Raw genomic sequence first — 23,562 nt, forward strand, 5'->3', positions numbered from 1 at the left:
AAAGAGAAGAAGAATCATATAGTCATGCAATAGACAATTACAAAGCTCCTCCTTGCTGCAAAGATGTAGAAACAGCAAGCCAAAGTGAAGGTGATGGTGGGTCAGCATACAACTGCCTGGAGGTTTCTCACCCAGTAAATCAGAAGTCAATCCAGCAAAATAATGTTGCTATAGTGGTGTGAAGTGATGAGTAAGACAGACTATGATTCATCACTGCCCTACCTATCATATAAGCTTGTACAGCTCTGCAAAATGCATGTAAAACACTTCCAAATCAAAACTATCCTAGTTTGTCCAGATAACACAATAGACTAAAGTACAGCGAGTATGTTTCTGGCCACAAATCTATGATTCACAAGAGTAAATGTTTTCTCTAAACAAACACACAAAAGCACATCAGCAACAACCTTCCATTTCCTCAGTAAATTTCAGGGTGTTCTAGTGCCAGAAAAGCAAAATAGCGAAATAACAAAAGGGGCAGAACACCTGACTGGTAGACAACAGCACCTGGTTCCAATCTTAATTATCCTGATGTTAGATAATGTGTAATTCCCATCACAAATGAGTCAGTTCCAAAATGTATGCAAGTAGCACATTACACCCAGTAGGTATTTAACGTGGACACGCATTTCCTACCATCCTGGAAAAAGGTTTGCTAAGATTCCTCTGCCTAGAATGAGTTCAAATACAGGGGTAAGAACCAGGACCACCCTTTTAGCAAAGCTGGCTCTGGATTACACTTGTTTGACCTCAGCACTGTCTGCAGTTTTATCAACTGAAATCAAAAACCTTATGCACTATCATTTCTCTGTATTTGGCTATATCCAGTTGTTTCTGGATGAATGCTTAGAGCATCTTTCTGGACATGTTCCCACTTGCCACTTGGTCCTTTGTTTCTTTATTGAGAGGCTCACAGTAAAAAGTCCGGATCTGTCTGATACAGCAATTACAACCTGGTACTTTTTCTGGATGTTTAAATCTCAAATCATTCAAGTCCTCCTTAAGGGTTATTGTCTTATTAATTAAATTACCCTGTAGTAGATTGAAAACGGAGAGGAATCTTCATGCCATTCCAATTTTAAATCATCTCTTACTGCTTCATTGAAGTCCTGGAATCTGGTAAAACCTCTGGCGATGAATACGCTTTTACATTCCAGATCTCCTTTAGCCAGGAAATCGCAGAGAGACAGCTAAGAGCACTCGGTGCTTTGGTGAGCAGGCAGCAGTCAGGGTGAAATCCAGGGAAGCCACAAGTGACTATTTGATTCTGGAAGCCTTGTGTATCTCTGGAAGTCAAAAAATACAGATGGGTAATGGCTTAACAATGAGGTCAGTCTTTGATTCATTAGCTAACAGCTGAACCTAAGCACAAATATCCCAGTTTTGAGGCATGCTGCTAATTCAAGCTTAAGAAGATGGGGGCGGTTTTACCCTACACTGTAAGTTTCTGTGGGGTTGTACTGGATCCTGGTTTTGACTTAGATTTCATGTGTTTTCTTACTGATTTGAAGAGTTTTGTTTCTTGCAAAAATATGATTAACCACTGGTAATTTTAGGTTAAAAACATATTCAAATGCCATAAGCTTTTGGGGGGGGGGCGGGGAGCAGGGCATAAGCATCAAACACATTGGGTCAGCCACTAGACCTATGCAAGTTCATACCAGGATCTGACCATTGACATTTTAATCCTACGTTGTGCAAGAATTTGTGGAGACAAGTGCCATAACTGCTTTCAGATATTTAAACCAGTACCAATAAGCTCTAAAAGCAGGCATGAAACTAAAGTCAGAGTTTCCTCTTTTAGTCTCCCAGCTACAGGCGTAACTGTACTTCCCTGCATCAGAACTTCCCTCTGCCTGCAGTCCAAAATGCCCTGTATCCATCCCTGCCCCTTCCTCAGCTGTTTCCTGAAATATCTAGTCCTACTTCTCCCATTTCCCCATCCCTCCATGTTCACTTAATCATTCACTTCATTTTCAAAAGTCCCTTCCCTTCCTCATCCCACCCAGCCGAGCTAAGGTGAGGATGCACATACAGTCTAGACGCTCGTCTAGTGATGAGTGCTCTATCTTAACTGGAAAGCACAACAGCAACTCCACTGTGTAAAACACAGGCTGTAGATGAAGAATGAGGCACCCAGGGAGAGCTGGAGGGGCACCACTGAGAGGTGGAGGGGGGAGAAGGGGAGGTTGTAAATACTGGTTATTCACTTGGGCCTTTGGAGCATGAAGGAACTTGCTGACGGTGCAGGAAGTGCGGAAAGTAGCACGGGAAAGGCAGACAAACATCTCAAGCACATGAGAGCGCGGCTCCGGGCTGGCAAAATACCTGCAGAAAGCACAGAATGAGATGTGGTTGCTGTGTCTTGCCCAGCGGCCCGTACAAGTGGCTCTGGCCAGTGATATTGTGTGGTAGGATCTTTTCAAGACAAAGAATTAAGAAAAAACCAACACAATGTTGCCCAAAATGTAAATTTGCTTCCCGGAACAGTGTTTCCAACAGACAAGTCTGTGACAGGCTTTCCTTTGGGATTCGACTCAGACTTGCAGTGGTTTTATAACACACGCTTAGAATCATTTTTTTGTCCTATAATTTTCTAATAATTTCACTCCGTCTGTTTTACTATGACCTATGATCGTTGTCCGTGAGCATGTGGGAGAACACAGTAGAAATGGCTTGACACATAGCTTGAGCTCAACAACTCCTGCTGAAACAGTAATAAATAACACTTCTGAAAGTGAAATTAATCCAAATTGTCCTGAACTATGTTATTTAAAGGGCTTTTCCAACCACAACAATTCTATGATTATAACTTCAAGGCAATAAGGGAGGTGAGTGAAAGTGTCATAAAACGGGCTGCAGTAAACTTAGCTTTCATTAGGGGCTGCCTAAGTTTAATGGGCTATCTTATAAAGAAAATAATAATAAAAATAATTTTAAAATCAATTAGCTTTTCCTCTCTTCATTGATTTTTTAAAGTACGCTTCTGGAGAGCTTCCACTTCCAGTATCAGGGTTTAAATATAAAAAGCTTGGTAATCAAGAGACAGTCTGAATGAGACATTAGACAGGGACTACTAATCTAGGGCTACTTTATTAATCAAAACCTAACAAAAGCAGCTCGTTTTTCCACACAGAAAGTCTTGGCGGCATTGGATGACACTAAACAGAGGAGGGTGAGCCTGGAAGAGATTGGAACAGTGTAATGGTATAACAAAATTAGATTCCTTTGGTGGTTTTGCTGAGTTTATTCAAACTGAATGACTCTGAGGAGCCGATCCTGTTTTGACTGAAGCCAGGGAGAGATTTGCCACACATTTCAGAGAGAACAAAACCGGCCCTTCAGCCACAGCACCTCTGCCAGATTGCGTTTCACACCCTGCCAAAATGTCAGAGCTTGAATCACTTCAGTAGCTCGAGCCATTTAAAACTGGACTGAACAAAACCCTGGAGAATAAACTGCAGAGAGAAATCTTCCCCTGTGCTTTCGCTTATCTCTGCTATTCTGCCTCCCTGGGTTTCATGGATAGCAACCAAAAACTGCAGAGCGCTGACAGACGTGCGGTCTCTGGGTGTTTCAGATGCTTCACTAGTAAGCTGTGTAAATATGAAACCAGTAGCCTTCATTTCTACCTATTTGCATCGTGTCCAAGGTGGACTAAGTGGCTCATCACACGAAGATTATAGAGTAGCTGACTTCAAATGTGTTGGGAAAACTACACGGAATTTGAGATATTTCTTGGCAACTCTGTAAAGGTCTTCAGCAAATGTAGAGACCCAGAGCACGCAAAGTATCGTAAAAACACCAAGATAATTCTGGTTGTTAACTCGTCAAAACGCTGGAGAGATGGAACATCCATGTTGCCAGGTAAAGAGTGGCTTTGGTAGATAATCCAATAGAGGGAGCTATAAAAATCTCAAGGGCAATTTGACTGAGGACAGTGACACTGGTAATTTAATTATACTGGTTGGTCACACTAAAACCAAAGTTACACTGGAGATATAGATCATTTCAGGCCTGCCAAGAGAGCTGGCCCTGCAGAATTCCTTTGATATGATGTACATCTCAGTGCTCTCCAAATCGCTGATGAGTCACGGATTGTTCTGCAGGACACAGGAAATCTTGACAAATTATTTTTATTGCATAATCCTTTCCAATTGCTTCCTCGTATATACATGCAGGAACTGCAGAATAACAGCATACAAGCCCCTGTGCCTTTCCACTGGCTGCCTTAGAATAACACGTAGATCTTCCAAAAGGATACAAGATAACACTGAGGTTTCCGGAACATGCCATCCCCTGCTTTTACATCCACAGAAACACAGAATGTCAGGGGTTGGAAGGGACCTGGAAAGCTCATCCAGTGCAATCCCCCCATGGAGCAGGAACACCCAGCTGAGGTTCCACAGGAAGGTGTCCAGGCGGGTTTGAATGTCTGCACAGAAGGAGACTCCACAACCTCCCTGGGCAGCCTAGGCCAGTGTTCTGTTACCCTCACTGAGAAGAAGTTTCTTCTTAAATTTAAGTGGAACCTCTTGTGTTCCAGTTTGAACCCATTACCCCTTGTCCTATCACTGGTTGTCACCGAGAAGAGCCTGGCTCCATCCTCCTGACACTCACCCTTTATATAGCTGTAAACATTGATGAGGTCACCCCTCAGTCTCCTCCAGCTCCAGAGCCCCAGCTCCCTCAGCCTTTCCTCACACGGGAGATGCTCCACTCCCTTCAGCATCTTTGTTGCCCTGCGCTGGACTCTCTCCAGCAGTTCCCTGTCCTTCTGGAACTGAGGGGCCACAACTGGACACAATATTCCAGGTGTGGTCTCCCCAGGGCAGAGTAGAGGGGCAGGAGAACCTCTCTCGACCTACTAACCACCCCCTTCTAACACACCCCAGGATGCCATTGGCCATTGGCCCTGTCAGGCTGGCTCTGGAATCATAAGAATGTCAAGTTGCACTATTCATGGAAAAATAACCTCATCTAGGATCTTTGGTTTAGACAAAATGCATCGTTGTGCATGGCAATAATTTCTCTGTCGAGGTTTCTGTCCTGCATCTCACCATCTCATGTGGGTTTGTTAATGAATAGCTTTAGGGCTGGCTATTTTGGTTTTGCGACATTTTCTGGGATATGTAGAAATTCTTACCGAATTATTCAATTCTAACCAAATAATTAACTTCAGCAGCATAAATTAATCACCAAACCATCCTATGAGCAGTATTGCAAATGGGGAAAATGAGGTAAGAGCTCAAGCAGTAGCCTCAGGCCGTGCAGCAAAACTACTGCAATTACGCTTCTTGAATTCAGGCGTTCCTGTCTCCCAGTTCTGTTCTCAGACTAGATCAATCCTTTCAAATGCCTCTGAATGCTTCCAGTTATAGCAGATACAAACGCAGTGGAACAGCCCTGACTCAATGCAGTCACACAGAGAAATAATCTTCAGCAGGCAGGTGAACCGTAGGGAAGAAACATTTAATATTGCAGTTCTCATCAGATTGGCAACCTCTGTCCAAAGGCTTTATGTTAGCAAAGAGCAGCCTGGAAGAGAAACATGATATCGAAACTTATTCTCTTGTTGACGGTGGCCTTTATCCCACTCAGACAGGAAGATGTAAGTGTCTGTATAGAGAAAAAGGACCTAGAGGCGTAAGGTAAAAAATTTTCAAAGAACAGTGCGGAAATGAGCCAACTGCTGATGTATGCTGACTGTGTTTGAAACCGTGTGGGAAAGCTACTCGCTCGCAGGAACTGGGGTTGGGAACATTTAAGTTACATGATGGACAATGCTCTGCTGTGAAATCTGTGGGGGATTTCTTATATTTTGCACATATATCTAGATTTCTGAAGAGCACATTTAATAGAACCATATACAAGAGGACCATGCTGAAGTAGTTGTTTTGCCCCTTTATTAAGTGGCTGGAAAACAAGGAAGCTCTCAGTTCTTTACACTTCACAGGGGAGAAAGTAGAAAGAGCTGCCTAATCTCTTTCAGTTCAGCTCTTTTATTCTCATGGGTATCCAGTTGCAAGGTATCCGTATCAGTCGCTGAATTCTCAGCCGATCCCTGAAGCAAAGTGCATCCAACTGGAAGCTCTTGTTTTAACATGCTGTTTCAGAACCGACCAGGTTTCAGCATGAGCATGTGAGGGTTGTTATGCCTAAATCCATTCAACACTGGCAGAGGAGCAGTATCACCAAACCCAGCAGTGCTCGTTCTGATGATGAAATGCCAAGTAAGCGCTTTCACAACACTGGGCTGATCTTAATGCTGATGTTTGTGATCTAGAAGGAAGCAAGCTATAAAACTAAAGTGGGCATGTCACCAAGGAAGATTTGAATGCTTCCTGATTGGTTTTCCAAGTAATTATTTCATTTGCTTCTAACAGAAACTAGCCTGCGATTCAAGTATTACATGGTTTTCTTCATTGCAAACTGCAATTAAGAAATCAGATGGCAAGATACAAACTGTACCATGGCATCAGCTAGGAAAGAATGGTGAAACCAGACAATATTAGGGACTTAAATTAATTTTCTCCCATTATTGCTAGGCAGTTTCAAATGCAAAGAGGAAAAAAAGGAACATAAGTGTATTTATAGTTAAGGTAATAAATTAACACCTGTATGCCAAATTAATTTGCTAAATTAAATGCTAAATTTGGCTCAGTCACTTAGCAACAGCTGCATCAGTTTAAGATGTTTCCATTCTGCAGCTGTTAGCTGTCACCTCAGGCTGGAGCTTGCGTCCCTCTAGAAAAGTCACCAGAAGGAAAAGTGCGCCTACATTTTGGCTGCCCCTCTCCAAAATCCAGTGCCTTAACTCACCTGCCTCTTAGTCATCTATCTCCAAGCTTGGCTTTGTCGTCAGCTTAGAAGCCCCAGCACACCTTCATTCTGACAGCTCTGATGTGAAGCAGTAACCCACACCAGAGGGGCAGAATAAGCAGTCAGACCTTAAACTGCCATAGCGATACTCACCAGAGCGTATCCATCAATGCCTGAAGTTAAGACAAAAGAGGAATTGCAAATAAGGATGAAAGTGCCCAAGGAAATATGGACAAGAAAACTTCTACCGGATTTTTGTCACAGTGTGACAAACAATTCAGGAATTAGCTGGCCAAAAAGAATCACAGAATCACAGAATGGACTGGGTTGGAAAAGACCTCAGAGATGATCAAGTCCAACCCTTGGTCCAACTCCAGTCTGTTTACTAGATCATAGTGCCATGTCCAATCTCAGTTTAAAAACCTCCAGGGCTGGTGAGTCCAGCACCTCCCTGGGCAGCCATTCCAATGCTGACCACTCTCTCTGCACAGAATTGCTTTCTAATCTCCAGCCTCAATTTCCCCTGGCAGAGTTGAAGCCCATGCCCCCTTGTCCTATTGCTGACTGCCTGGGAGAAGAGCCCAATCCCCACCTGGCTAGAACTGCCCTTCAGGTCGTTCTAGAGAGTGCTGAGCTCACCTCTAAGCCTCCTCTTCTCCAGACTAAACAAGCCCAGCTCCCCCAGCCTCTCCCCATAGGTCTTGTGTTCAAGTCCCTTCACCAGTCTTGTTGCTCTTCTCTGGACCCACTCCAGCACTTCAATCTCTTTCCTGAGCTGAGGGGCCCAGAACTGAACACAATACTCCAGGTGTGGCCTCCCCAGTGCAGAGTACAGGGGGAAGGATCACTTCCCTTGTCCTGCTGACCACGCTGGTTTGGATACAGGAGCCTAAGGGCCAAAGGAAAGAGAGCTCTAGTCTTGGTCCGAGCTCCCTTGCTTGCTTCACTTGCAGTGGCGATTCACTTGTTTCCTGACATAAGTGACTGTGTGCGCTGTGATGTGCGTTCAGTTCAGCATTGGCAGGTGTGCTCGGAGGAAAATTCAGAGTGCAAGAAACTTTCCCAGCCAGAAAGAAATCACTTGGCTGGTGATTTTGGAGGATTGTGCCTGTGAACCTACACAGCCAAACTCCAATAGGACAAATTTTTAAATTTCATATTTTGATCCTTAGATATTTCTGTCAGAGAACATCACTGGAAAAATAAAACACATCACATAAATTACAGTCACAGAAAGAGACTCTCTGTGGGCTGGTTCTCACATCTTCTTGTTCAAGTGGGTTAAAGCAACGGTCTGCCAGGTATCACCATCTCCTCTTGAACTCCCTCAAACACTGTGATGTTTTCTCCCATGCTGTCCTTTGACAGGAGGAACTTAACAACATCCATAAAAATAACACTGCAGCCTCCTTCCCATCACAGTAAAATTTAATCTAAGGATGATGCCATCGTACCACTCAGCCACAAGGAAGCAGTTGGTATGCTGGAAATGATGCTTATTTTTCTAATCATTGTATTTTTTCATTGTGTTTTCTCTCTTCATGACCAAAAAAAAAAAAAAAAAAGAAAGGAGTTGACGTTTTCTGTTTTTAGGGGTTTTTTTCTGCGATTACACTGTGTACGCACTGCGTAGTCACAAAGGTTGCCACAATCTCTGCCTGCTGCACTTCAGATCTAAAAATTAAGCAAACGAAATACGTACCTACCCTAGGCCATACAGTCATCCAAATTCTCTTAAATGCACATACCTGAAAACAATACACGAACCACATGTGTTATACAGACCAAGAGCAAGGTTTGCATGCAGTGTTTTTATCACTACCCCCAATGGCAAGGCCATGGCTTGTAGGCACCGTCATAACACTAATTATGAGCAATAATAATTTGCGAAGGCCAAGCTCACAGCTCCAGCATGATACAAACACTTCCCAACTGCCTGCTGGTACGAAAGAGAGCAGGAGTGATTTTGGTTTTAGAAGCAGCACATCCTTGGGTACAAATGGAGGAAAACCATCCAACATTGCAAGTATGCAACTAATCTCTGTAACAAACAGGCATCATATATATACCCAGGAGAAAGACCTAATAAGCTCAGTGGGCCTGGTTCTCCTCTGTCATAGTCATTTATGACAGGGAGTAGGATACCAAGAGTTCATAATCTCTTTGTTAACCTCCAATTTGTTCTGTACCATGTGTATATATACATATTAGAGCTATTAAATAAAAAGACACCTTCAGAGTATACACTACTGTATTCACATCAGTAATAAGTCCACTTAAACTTTTGTTAGCTTATATAGGAACTGCACGTGGTTCCTTCCTGCTACAGGAGCTACGTTTCTTTGGGCAGACGGTTCTCATGAATAAGTAAATGCAGAACAGAATATGTGTGGGGAAACATGACAAAGAAGTAAACAGGATGCTGTTATTAAACAAATTCAGATCAGAGCTTGCCAGTGGCTATATCTTTTCTTTGTTTTCTTCCCCAAACCCTGTAAGACAATGCGATGACTAAGAAGATCACAAAAACAGCAGCAGGTTATAAGGCCCACTTAGTAAGGGAAAATAAATATAAACACGTAAACTTAAGTTACTTAACAAAAATAAATCGGCTCAGCAAGCAACCTCAATCCTCAGAAACTGTATAGGAAGTTCTCCACTTCCAAAGTGTTCCCCCCTCTTTTGTCTTCCAAGATTTTTCTTAAACAGCAGTTATTTTCAGGTGTTCAAGGTGAGCAGAAATGCAGCTGAAATTCCTGCTTTCTTTGCGTGCTTCTAGCATGTTCCAACTACAGAACAAGTCTCCTGTCTGGCCAGTCACTGTCAAATGAAAGACTCTGCTTTTTTGTCCAACAGACTGTGTTGCCAAAACTTACTTCTCCTTCCAGATGGACCCTTTCCCTTCTGACTGTCCCAGCCTACCTGTCCTGTTCTTCACCCATTCCAAAGGCTGGGAGAGAACCCACCCAGTCCAACAAGGAACTTGGATTTTCTACCTACTTCCCAGAGCATTTTTTCAAGCATGTCTAGATACTGGTGCACAAATCAGATAGACAAAACCAAGACTGACAGAGATATTTCCCTTTTAGGTCCACTCTGCAAACCACTGCCCAAAACAGCTAATTAGGTCTTGGTGTACTTCATCTAATACTAGAAATTGACCTTTTGTAGACTTACAGACACTATATAGAGAGTGGACTTTGTACTTGCCCAGGACTTAACAGCAAAGCACGTCAAGCACTCAGTCACTTCATCCAATCATAGACAATTCAATGTATCCAAATCACACAGGCCTCAAAAAATGCCCACAAACATAGTGACCCCCACATCTGCTAGTTGTCAACTCAAGACGGAGCTTGATAAACCCAGGATATGATTCACCCCCTTTGCTGTTTACCGGCGTGTTTTCCATGAGTCTTTCCTTCACCGCCTTTAGTTTGATGCAGATAACGTGGCACAAAACAACTGGTTCAATGGGCTCACGGGACACAATCATGAAAAATCACAAGTAGGGGACTTTGAACTCACCTGTTTATGTCATCATCCTTGCCATAATCCTCACTTCTGCCTGGTTGCCTGGTTGACTCAGTTTTCTTTGTGGCAACACATCAACTACTTCACAGAAGACCTGAGAGATCATCTTTTTCTCATCAAAAAACTCAGTTATTTTACAAAATAAATATATAGGCCTGTTGTGATACTGTGTATTTTGGGTAACTCCTTTTACTTTTTACCTGATCTCCACTTGCCTCTAAATCCTCCAGCTTTGTTGTAAAGCCTCTGCTTCCATCAAGGCCAGATTAGTGAGTCTGAGAGGTTTACTGGCTCAGCTGCAGTTTGCTGGTTGCTCTGCAGGTTGGCCAGTGAAGAATTAGCACATGCTTGAGACCTCTACAGAGATTTGGGTTTTCTTTAAAGTAATTTGCCATTTTGCTTGCAATGCAATCCCAAAGAAAGCATTATACAGCAGTGAAATCGCAATGTCAGAGTGTTATTTACACTTCGATTGCAAGAGAACAGCTTTGCTAGCTGTGCCCACTATTTTTGTTTGCTGTGGTGTCACCTTCTGTGGTGGGGGGACATTATTAGGAACATCTACACTAGCACTTCTCCCTTATATAACAAAGTAATCATTTAAGGTGTGATCACTAGTTCTTACCGCAGATCAAAAGAAGGCAGCTGATGAAACTAAAGTTTGTCTGAGCGCATGAGATGACTGTTCTTGTTGATCCTGCAGTTCATCCACATGCGTGCAAACTGAGCCAGATTCTCCTGTCAGTCACAAGTTTGCCATGTGTATTACATCAGTCATTCCAGGTGTAACTCCACAGACTTTCACGCAGTCAGACCATGACAAATTTAGCCTGCCGTTAGCTTTTTTTTTAAAATTAAATCTCTTATCCAGGCTTCTAGGATACAGTAGACACTTAAGTGGACATCACAACCTCCTTGTATTAAACATAGCAAATAAGTTTAAAGAAGAAGGGGGAGATAGAGCTGCCAAAAATGGTACTGACTTTGAAAAGTTCTACCTGGAGACCTGCAGACTGCTGGAGCAGAACGATGGCTGGAATCCATGGGGAGGGAGCTCCTCAGACAAGCTCCCTGACCTGAGGAAGCCCCATTCCCCCAGCTCAGTCAGAGGGGACTGCAGCATGAAGAACAAGACAGCCAGAGTGTCCTTGACCGCCTGCCTGCCTCAGGAGATGAGCGATAGTCACTCAAGCATTCTCAGGGAAGACAATTCGAGCTGTTTCATGTGTTACAAAACCAAGCGGCTTATCTAATACTGTAAGAAATGCGTAGAAGCCAGAAACTTTCATGGTCACTACTGCTTGGCCAAATAACTCTGAGCTCAGTGGGAAGGAGAAGAATGGATGTGTTCGAAACCACAAGCATTTACAATGAAACAAAATGACAATCTCTGTTGTCTGTTAACAGCGCTCAGCCTGCAACATCCAGCTGGGGAGTTCTGACACGCACCAGCGGGGCTTAAGGATTTTAAAAGGTTTTATATTACAAATGATTGCTAACCGTCTCTGTCACCACGGAATTTAGAGCCCTAAGGTGGTAACACAAGATAGTACAAATTCTACAAAGATAACACGTCTCTTGTTCTGAAAGACACAGTCTGAATAGACAAGGCAGTGGCTATGCACTGCTATTTGTGTTCCCAAAACAAAGTTCATAAGTCTCATTTTTTTTCAGTTTTAGCCCAAGTCAGTAGTAACTGAAAAATCTGGCCTTTTGACAGCTATTCTGTGTTGTGACTGCAAAGCCTTACAATGCTTGTCTAGGGCTTCCAGGATCTACCTCTATACAAACAATATACAACATTAATTAAACACACAAAGGATGCTAGAAGAACACTAATGAAATTAGCAGATCTAAGCGTTTGAATGCCAAAGTGAATGTCAGCTGCACCACCTTAATTAATGCCCTTTGCATATATACCTTCTAATGGATTTTAATTGTCTGAGTTGGTGCTGGTTTTCCACAGATCTGTTCCCTCATTTGTTTCACAAAAAGAACAACACTCGCTCAAGGGGGGATTGGTGTCATTTGTCTTTATGTAGCAAATGTAGGTAGTCTGAGTCTTAAGTAAACTGAATCTCCTTTTGAAATAGAGATCTTACCAAGATGAAGGTACAAAACCATAATTTAGGTATCTCAGGGATGTGGCAGCAATCTACCTTTCAAGAGACCAGCAGCTCTGTTCTTTTTTTCCTCCTTATTTCATGCATGTTTCAATGCCTTAGTCACTGCAAGCTGGACAAACCTGAAGACAGAAAATATTAATTTATTCTATCTTTTTCTGTGATTTTTATCATTATAGAACCTCAACATTTTTTCCTTATTTTTATAATACCCTAGGAGGAGGAGAAGTAATCTCTCCAGTCCTATAGGGAACAGCTCTTGCTCAGTCTCAGTTTCTCACTTCCCCTCCATCCTGTCATTTCTGGTTTGTTTGTCTGATGTATTTGTCCCCACGCACACCAGACTGTTTAGGTAAATCTGTCTCTACTCCCCCACAGCCAATCCAACACCTTCCTAAGGCCAGTCCTAGTTTCCTGTTCATGTCCCCTCTCTCCCACCACCTCCTCATCCAGTCTCTGTCATTCTCCCACCCACTGTTTCATTTCACTGTTGAAGTTCAGCCCATCTCCCCAGAACACAAGAAGTGAGATTCTTTTTCAAAGGGTTCTGACTTGGTCACATTTAAGTCAATTTTCACATAGTCCTGACACACAATCCATCCCCTTGCCAAACTGGAAAAAAACCACAAAAGCATCCAAGCTTCTAAGATGTTTTAAAACTGAAAAACAACCTATTCTTTTCTTTTCACACAGGGAAACAACTGAACAGCTCTGGCTGAAATTTCAGGGGAAAGGAGGGATGAGTCAGCCCCAGACAGACTCTTGGATGAAAACCATAAAGGTTAATTAAAACTAAATAGGTAGCCTCAGACAGTGGCCCCATTACAACTGGTTAAAGGAAAATAATAATTTTTATTGCAAATTATGCTTTCTCATGGTCTCCATACAAACTCTGATTACCCTGCTAAGATATCAGTCACATTTCGGAAGAAATTTGCAAAGTTATGGTCTACAGACTCTTGACATCAGATTCATCTCAGATTGTAAACACCAAGAGAGGGAATTAGGTTTTCACGTGCACTTGCTGAATACCTCACCCAAGGGGATCCATGCAGCTGATTATTATGTTTAGAATACATTTTAAATATGTTTTGAATGCGTTGCATCCTTCAGCGTACAAAAGCTGCATTTAAAAATGTTTGTTTCTCCACATTCTCTTTTCATCAGAACCAGCAGGATTCATTTTCCATGTAGTATTACAAGTCTAATTCCTTGGTTCATTATAAGTCTGTGTCTTGGAATCTTAAGTATTTATTATCCTTGTGATTGGTGGTTTACCAGTTTGAGATTGTGGAATTGGACTGGAGTGAGCACTTTCGCAAACATTAACACAGAATCCTACAAAACAAAGGTTTAAGTCCTAGCTCCTTAAAAAAAAGTTCAATCTCTGTCTCTTGAAAGTATACTTACTTATGAAAGAGAATATACATCTGTATCCCTTTATTGACTTTCAGTTTTGCTCTAACAGGCAAGTCAGTTTTGCCTTATCCTAGCTGGGTCTGATTTGACTTTTGAGGGGTTGAGCTGAAGATTGTACCGAGAACAGACTAAGAGAGATCCTCTGTTTGATCCCCCGCTTAATTAAAATCCACTCTTCCCATTTATATTTATTGCTTAGACAAATTAGGCAGAGTCGCTTTTGCTCTAGTGAACCCTGATAAAAACTGGTAACTTGACTTTGGCTTTTCTTTACCATTGCTTCCCAGGTTTCTCAGAGGTGGTTACATTTTAGCAGGGGAAAGGATTACTGACAGTAAACGAGCCCGCACATGTTTCAGCCGTGACTCTACGAACCTAAGTGATAACATGACTGGAAAGGAAACCTTGAATCATGAGTTCATGTTCTCTGCTACTAAAAGCATGGGAAGCAAAATCTTAAAAGAAATGCATTTGGTTTTTTGCTTAGAAATCTCTTACTTTGCATTTTTTGCTTATGCCTTTCCATTTGTTCTTTTGTCGACATTGTATTTTACATTAACAGGTTGTCTTTCTGCAGAGCATTAGCTTGCCCCATGTATTCCGAGACAGCAACCAGAGACATTTTAAGATTTCATTTGCCTTCATCTGGGCACATCTTAGTGCTGGTTCGCAGTACATCAGCAGCTGGCAACTGCATCCAGATGTTTTACCTCTACTCTTTCTGCAAATCTCCTCTCTTCTATCAACATATTTTTTCCTTATGACTTTGTGATTCATACTGTCAAACTTCACTGGATTCCTACAGCTCCATTCCTCAATGTTATGCAGTGCTTTCTATATGATGCTCCAGCCCTCTTTTGTTTTGATATTGCCTTCCAATTTTATGTCATCAGTAAATATAATTAGCAGATTCTGCCTTGCCTGAAAATTAGCCCTGAAAATATTGTTCGGTTATTGTTTTCATATGTTCTGTTTGTATTGTATTACTGCTCCCTGGCTTCATTATAAACGCTTGACAAGTGGATAACCACATAGATCTAATTAAAAAAATGTGTTTATCTAAGCAGCAAAGTTGTTATTGCTCCTGTCAGTTTTTCCATCAAAGATTTTCTATCAGCTTTAAAGTTGTCATTGTTCAGTTACTTGGCCACTGTCAGACTGGGAAATTGTGATGGCACTTTAGTCCAATCCCTCAATGATATCCCAACTATAATAAAACGATCTCATTTGCTAAGTTCAGAAATATTACCCACTGAGAAGCAAGGCAAGCACTCATGTTTCTCAGAACTATTTTTCCCAAGATTTCTGAAAACTCATTTCAGTCACATACTGAATTGTTTTCTGAAATCCTGAGGGCTAGAAATCAGAGGAGGTGGGAGAAAATGGGTGTTTATAAGAAAAGCTTCAATTCCGGGAAACTAGTGGCCATCACAGAAAATTAGCGATTGCCTGTAGTTATGTGCTGGCTGAATCTGACCTGAAACCAATTTTTGTTTAAAGGTGACACAGAAGCTCAGGCTTCAGAGCCTTTAACATGGCACCTCTCAACAGACTAAAACTCAGACAAAGGTAGAAACAGAATAATTGAGAAGTGGCAGGCTTCACACAGAAGTTGTTTCAAAGATCTGGTGTCTCTATGTGGTCCTTCAATTACCTCTGATTATCCATCTTGAAGGATGGGGTGGGATAGACTTTACAGAAGGGTGTGTTACAACAGGACAAGCGGTAACGGTTTTAAATTAAAACAGTGGAGATTCAGGCTGGACATGAGGAAGAAATTTTTAACAATGAGGGTGGTAAAATACCGGAAAACATTGCCCAGAGAGGTGGTAGATGCTCCATCCCTGGAAGCATTCAAGGCCAGGCTGGACAGGGCTCTGAGCAACCTGATCTTGTTGGACTAGATGTGCTTTGAAGGTTCCTTCCAACTCAAACTATTTTATGATGCCTAACAACTTACCAAGCAAAGAAAATCTCTTTACACTTAGTGCCCGCATCCCACCCCCGTGAAAACTTCTAAAGCTTCAGTTGACTCAACTTGGGTCCAGCATGGCTGGAGGGAGCATCTGGGGGAAAAGGGGTCCATACTTCACTTTGATCTTGTGATTACGGTACAGGCTTAGGAGTCCAGAGGCGCAGATGCTGCTTAGTTCCTTCACATAATCCAGAGCCTTCCTGTCATACCAGGCAAGGCATTTAACTATCTGTTGATTTACTACGCAGTAAAATTAGTAATTTTCTACTGTATCTTGTAACAGTGCTGTGAAACATACTTTTAATGTTTATGTAATATAAAGATCATTGCAAGATCATGGCTATTACTAATTCTTTGTATTACATTAGGGTCAGAGATCCCATCTGAGATCTGATCGCATGCCACAGTGCAATGATCATCCATGCACCCAAGTGTTTACACTGTAAATTGACAACTAGAAGGATGTAGACAAGCAGAACAGGAATCAGATCAAGACCGCAACAGAAATAATTGCATTAAAAGGATTAGACTGCACCTCTCAACTAACATACCAATGCTTTGCTACCAGACTACCTCATCTCCCTCAACTCAATTATTACTACTGCTTAGAAGCAGTCCATTCAACGCCTCTTCTTATGCTGAAAAAATATACGTATTCAAGTATAAAATATAAGTAAACAAAAGATGTCATAACCCCCCATAGAAAAAGTACTGTGTCTGTTTGAGTGAAATGAAGGAAACACAGTTGTGTTTAATAAGATTTAATCTTATTAAACTTTCAAAGCAATTACGTGAATGCAATGATAAACAGGCAAGAGACATCTCCTAGCGCTAGAAGCAGCAACATCACTAACGTAAACTTCTGCCACGGGGAGCCACTCACTCAAATTGATCTCCCTGTCTAACGCTGAAGTTTTCCTTCACTTCAGCTTCGTGGCATCAGAAGTAGACAAAGAACAAATGCACCTTATCAACAGGGATTCCAGCAAAGATGAGCTTACAAAATGCTCTCTCTGAAGGAAGTCTTAAAGGACAGAGGCATGGTACAGCTCAAAGGGAACACGGAAATATAAAACCAGGCGTAAATCATGTTCCTTTTCCACGGTTCCACAATTTTTCCTTTGGCATCAGAAGCAGACAGCTTCGGAGCCAACTAAAAGTCGTGATCATTCCCTTTATATCTGTTTCTTCACTCACCTTTGGTCAAGCTTGCTGCTGCAGCCAATTCAAATCCTGAGATAGGTTACCTCCTTTTTTTCTCTTTTAATCTTTTATCACCTGTTCATAAAGAAAAGCAGAGCTCCCATTTGCTTTCTAAACTACTCCTATTGTATTTTTGAGGCAATAAACAACACATGAGTCATTATCACTAACAATTAAGAGAGGGGGAACAAAAGAACTCACTTCTTTCCCACAAAGAAGTTTCTGGCACACTTTCTAACCCACATTTTTTGATAAATGCTTTAATACATGTCAAGCGAATGTGATGTCTGACAGCAGGTTCAGAAGGGCGCTTGGCAGGTGTATGTGGACACCGGTGAGATGATTTATACTCGAATACACAGTTTACCTACAATTAAACGCTAATTCAAGAATTGCTTTGGTAGCAAACGCAAAAGGCAACACTACTAGTGCAAGGCCTCCTGCTCACACAGTCCAGCAAATGCCACTCACAGCCCAGAGCCATGAAGGACAAAGTGAAAATGAGTATGAACCAGGCTGAAAAGTTTTCACAGAGTTTGTTTTGCTAAAAGCAAGAGAGCGTGCTAGAAAACTGCTGGAGTTCGGTTCTCTAACTCAGCCCAGCAAAACACAAATGCATATATAAATGTATTACAGTGCTACATGAGGCAATACAGTCCCTCTTAATCTTTTTTCTAGCCTTGAAACCAGATTTGTACAAAAATACTAATTAGAGCCACTGTAAATAACAGTGGCACTTTACTGATTTGTTCCATGGCACATTACAGAGGCAGAGAAAGCTCATTATCTGTGACAGCAACTGGAATTCAGTAATGCATCTCTTTCCAAGTTCAGAAGAATATTTTGGTTTGCTCTTATGTAATTATTTTTCTCAGAAACACCCACAGGTAAAAAGATGACACAGCAATGATAATTTTTGTTGATCTATGGCACCATGCATAATAAACAGAAACAGATAATTCAGTTTGTTCTTCAGGAGACTGTTGTTCTAAATACTCTTGAAAATTAGTCATTTCACCTCAGGGCCTTCTACTGGGTTTTCAGCATTTACAATTCTTAGAAATGTGGTTCTATGGAAAAACACTTTGAAAGTTGGGTGCAATGCAAAAATTGAGACAATAAACACTCACTCAATGGACTCCTTGTTCAATACAGGACCAGGTTTTAAGGCAAGCAGTTTGATTCTGGAAAAAGCTTCAAACAGATGGAAAGGAACATGATGTGAACAAAAGATGAAAGACTGCACACTGTGCAATTTTTGTTCACAAGTGTCACTTTACTATCATGAATGGGGCTGTGGCAGCTAACAGCAACACTTAAGAAAGGCAAAGCTAAGTGTGATTTTGTATTATATAGCCCAGAGCGGGGGGAAAAAACCCAACAACCAGAAGTGAGATTAAAAAACAAGAGCCTTTAAACAATTGGAAGTTTTTTTCCCTGCCTTTAGCTTTTTGTTTGTTTTAATTTTTAGCTTTTTGGATTATGTGAGCTTGTCTTCAAAACCAGGAAAATTAGATCCTTCTGTTTTTAAATCAAAACTGACAGATAGAATCACTTGAATTCAGGATCTTGGTCTTAGGGGGAAAAGAGAAATACTGTAGCACTCACAAGAAAATCAAGAGCTCTGGCAGCATCAGTCAATGCAAGAGTCTTTGCCAACAGGGCCTGCTTTGAAATCATCATTTACTTAAATCTAAGCTATTTTTCTTCCAGTTGTATTCAAAATTTTCTTTAAAATCCTAAGTCTACATGCACTACTGCAGTAATAACAGGTAAGCTCATAGAGCAAAACATCTGTTTATTATAACGTTGAAAGACGTGTCTATTATTATGGAATAGTGATTTTATTTATAGTAATTTGTATATATCTCGTGGCATTAAAGATTATGAACAACAGGTGGTTTAGAGACTTCGTTTCTCCACGATTCGCCAAATAACATTGCTTGTTAGATTTTTTTTAGGAAAAAAAGTGCTTCCCATCAAAGCTAACAGCATGATCAGAAAACAAAAACCAGTGGTAGAACTCATTTACTGTGCAGGGTGGCCAGTCGTGACTGAAGAGCAAATAAACCTTTTGGTCCTTTGGTAGGAGGCAGTAATCTTTGGTAGCAGAGCCAGGGAATGGATGGGGTAACCCGGCTTCAGTTAGAATCATAGAATGATTTTGGTTGGAAGAGACCCTCGGGATCATCAAGTCCAACTCTAGCACTAAACCATGTCCCTAAGAACCTCACCTAAACACTTTTTAAACCCCTCCAGGGATGGTGACTCCACCACTGCCCTGGGCAGCCTGTTCCAATGCCCAACAGCCCTTTCCAGGAAGAATTTTTTCCTAATATCCAATCTAAACCTCCTCTGGCACAACTTGAGGCCATTTCCTCTTGTCCTATCACTTGCTACCTGGGAGAAGAAACCAAGAGTTGTGGGTGCCTGAACTCAACAGGGTTTGCAAATCCAAATTTTCAGTCTAGTGGCTGGGCCTAGACACTGTTATTACACTCACACTAGTAAATTAAACAAGTCTGGGAGCAGTCTCTGCCCCTGAGGCTAACTGGCACAGGACATCCAACGTTCATTCTAGTACAGCCTCAAAAAGGCAGTGAAATTACACATCTGCCTACTGGGGATGGCAGGATATATCCTCTAAACTGTGTCCCGGAGAATTTTGGGAAACTGCTCATTGGCCCAAGCTAAAACCATGGAAGGATTAATGAGAATCAGTTGAAATAACTGAGCTCCAGTGCTCAGGATCATCCTGATGCTGTTTAATTTGCTGGTATCGGCAGAGCTTTGAAAAGCCTGTACCTTTTTTGTACTTTGATCTGTGCTAATACCCTCTCCAGGTCCTTCCAGCAATATCCCACACATGCGGCAGCATGTTGTGCCCTAATATCAAGCACTCTTGGATATATTGGCCAAAAGCTCACAGTTGTGCACTGAGCAATTTCCCAGGCTGTTTCCTAGTGCCTGTGCACCAGGATTCCTGTCTGCCTGGCAGTGTCGGTACAGCAGAGCTTCTGAGTGCCCTCTGGTGCAAAGTCTGGCACCGTCTTTCAACCGCTGTGAACATCACCCAGAAAGCGGTGATGTTCTAAACCTCCACAGCCACTTGCTAGGAAAAGCTGTGCTGAAGCTGTGCTTGAACTTGCCAGGGCCTGTGCTCAAAGATTTTCTGTTTGGAGGCACTATGACTACTTTTAGTTTCTGTATCTAATTCATTACCAGTTTTAAATGTCAGTGGAAAGCTACTGATTTGAGGGAAAACCAACTAACCCACAACAGAGAAAATACAGGCACAGGAATTCCGTGCTATACAGTTAGCTGAACTATAGATTCAACTCATTTACAATTGTTCATTAACATTAAAGTTGTTGGAAGTGTTTGCCAGCATCTTCCATCATCATAATGCCCAATTTCACCCCTGCAAAACCCATCCAAGAATTCTCGGCATGTTGACAACCTCCAAATGACTCAGCCTCCCATAGAAAAAAGGAGTAGATAAGGGAATTTTAGGAAGGAAGGGTGCTGAAATCATGCACAGAACTAAGAACAGTTAACTGAATAACTGCTACAGAAAGAGCAAGAAATATGAGGGCTTGGGCAGAGAAAGAAAAGAGGAATATACACAAATGGGAAAGAAAATGCAAGCATTTATATGCATGGAAAGAAAATAATGGAGAAAAGGATGTAGAGGGTCTCTGAAATGAGGAGAAAAGAAAGTGGGGTGTATCATACAACAGGGAAACGATTTATTTCTGGTATAGAGCAGGCAGCAGCATGAGCGAATTTGGTACACAGAGGAGAGAGCAGATGCAAGGACAACCTGGAATGAGACATGGAGCCAGCAGTCCTGCAAGGAAGAAGAAACTGATGAGCCTCACTCGTTCAGTTTCAAGAAACTACATGTTAAAAAATAAATTTTAGAAAACAATCCAGGCTTTAACATTCGTTTTTACAAATTACAAAATTAAGGGCTTGCACTTCTATGTAGAAGATCCATATTCTCACCCATCAGTGGCAAAACACAAAATAAAGCTGCTACAGGATCGTACCAAAAGCAATTGTTTGGAATGAGAGTACCCTCTGGTGGTAGAAAAATACAATTCTATGTATAGGAGGAAGGTGATATATTTGGAGCTGATTGTACAGGTAACTATGGCTTGTTTGACCCCTTATTCATGTCATTGGTACCATCTATTCTTTAAAAAAAATTAGAACAAATTCCAAACCCACAATTCAGTAATTCACCTTGACATCATACTGTTAAATGATACATGCACTTTATTAGTCTGTGTTTTGAAATGACACATTCATGATGGGTCCTAAGCACCAGTAGCTGTCTGAGGCTCTGAAATAGACTGGCAATAACTTTTATGTTCTCTGGCAACCTGCAAGGACAGGAACACACATGGCTGTGCTTAGCTACTTAAGTAAAGGAAGTAACACAATAATAAATTCCCAAATAGTGTACAGTGTTGCCAGTGAATTCAAGAGTGCATAAAGCTGTGGTTGAAGGGAAAAAAAAAAATAGGGGAACCTATATAGATGTGTTAAAAGGCAGCTTTCTTATTCTGATCCTTACTTCTAGCAGCACAATCCTTAATGCCATCCAAAAAAATCTTAAGGGGTATAACATTTTTTCTTCCATTCCATATTAGAATTATAAAACATCATTACTGAGAAAAGCCATTGCTTCAATTCAAGGTTTTCATGAAGGTGCTTCAGGACTCATGTAATGCCTTAACACAGTCATTATGTCTCCTGCCTTCCCTCATTCACATTTCTTGACATCTAATCTTGTATAAACAATAAAAGCCAAATATTAACCACCCTGAGATTTCTCCCTTTCCTCTCTTTACATTATCACTGCTTAACTGTTGGGGTTTTTTTCCCCTTCCTGCAAAAACACCCCTATTCCTCATCGCTAAATGATCCTCTTGGAACCTGAGCCTTCCAAATACTCTTTTATCCACAAACTTCCTGAGACCAGGTGTCTCAATGGTCTTAAATTTCTGGAAATGAGGAAGAGAAGAGAAATTATCCTATGTTTTGCAACTTGATGATCAACCTTCAACTAAAAGTAAGGGTTTGCTTTTGTTACGTGGAAGCAATATATCGGTGTATTGCCCCCTTGTAAGAAATACACCGTGCAAACCTTGATTGGGCAAAAGTCATTCCCATGGTCTGATAAATTGTCATATTTGATGCCACCTTGTGGCAAAAATGCTGGATCCTAGAAATACTCAGCATTTGTTCCTCCTTGCAGGTGCATTTATCTGCAGCAGAGCAGTAACCGCAGCCAGCATTGCTGCAGTTTTATAGCTCATAAACCCAGGATTTTGGTACTCCTAAAACTGCAGCACCAGCCAGCAAGGGAAAGGGCAAAAAGCAGGAAAAAGCACCACAAAATGCATTTATTCTTTGCACATGTTGAAGACTAAAGTGGTATATCAAAGCACACACGGCACAGCCATTCATGTGCTCAGAGCCCACACACACACTTCTCTCTCCTTGCCGGAAAAACACACGTGGTGAGAGGTATAATCTGTTCTGAACATGTAACTGCAAAATAGCACCGCAGGTAGAGACTAAAGAAAAACTCAGTCCCAGCCAAACAGGCGAGGAACCATTTACACCAATTGCCTCACACCAGACTCACCCTTCTCAGTTACTAGGCACACAATATTATCCTAAAGGAGGCCATGCCTACTTTTTCAGGGCTGTCCCAAGGCCATTTGGGGTCTGCTATGGCAGCCAGTGTTGCCACATTCTGCAGCATGAGGACAGTACCTATTTTTAGCATTAATTCTATGGCAGAAGCCTGAGAATCACCACCTGCCTCCTCCCGGCGCTGTGTCAAACGCTTTTCAACCTGCAAACAAGTGGGAGGTGAAGGCTGAATTCACAGAATCATAGAATGTCCTGGGTTGGGAGGGACCCACAAGGATCATGGAGTCCAACTCCTGTCCCTGCACAGGACAACCCCACAGTTCACACCGTGTGTCTGAGGACGTTGTCCAGTCTCTTCTTGAACACTGTCAGGCTTGGGGCCGTGACACCTCCCTGGGGAGCCTGTTCCAGTGTCCAGCACCCTCTGGGTGAAGAACCTTTTCCTCATGTCCAACCTAAACCTCCCCTGGCGCATCTTCCTGCCATTCTCTCGGGTTCTGTCACTGGTCACTAAAGAGAAGGGATCAGCACCTGCCCCTCCTACTCCCCTTGTGAGGAAGCTGTAAACCCACGCACCTGCCCCTTGCGCAGCGAGGTTCCCCAGAGCGAGGGAAACCACTTTACGAGCCTTCAACCAGGCTCAGGCTGCCAGCACCACCTCGGTTCTTGCCCCCAGGCTCTTCGGCTGGGGGACGGGACGGGGCCGCTCCGCTCCTCATTTCTCATCACCTCAGCACCAACGGCCGCCCGACCCAAGCGCGGGAACACCTCGCGCACCCCGCTCCCTCCCACCCGCTCCTTTCGCCCCCTCAGCCG

At 42.1% G+C, this 23,562-nt stretch overlaps 1 long non-coding RNA gene across 1 annotated transcript; it reads right to left on the reverse strand.

Annotated features, from left to right (window-relative positions):
- Positions 1-33: 33 nt before the first annotated feature.
- On the reverse strand, positions 34-23,433 carry LOC139829324 (uncharacterized). Its single transcript, XR_011741786.1, has 4 exons — positions 23,323-23,433; positions 12,516-12,601; positions 2,211-2,328; positions 34-1,286 (listed from the first exon to the last, which is right to left on the reverse strand). It is a non-coding gene; the product is annotated as an uncharacterized lncRNA (long non-coding RNA).
- Positions 23,434-23,562: the final 129 nt, after the last annotated feature.

The sequence above is a fragment of the Patagioenas fasciata genome, chromosome 1 (genome assembly GCF_037038585.1).
Source record: "Patagioenas fasciata isolate bPatFas1 chromosome 1, bPatFas1.hap1, whole genome shotgun sequence".
Lineage (NCBI taxonomy): Eukaryota > Metazoa > Chordata > Aves > Columbiformes > Columbidae > Patagioenas > Patagioenas fasciata.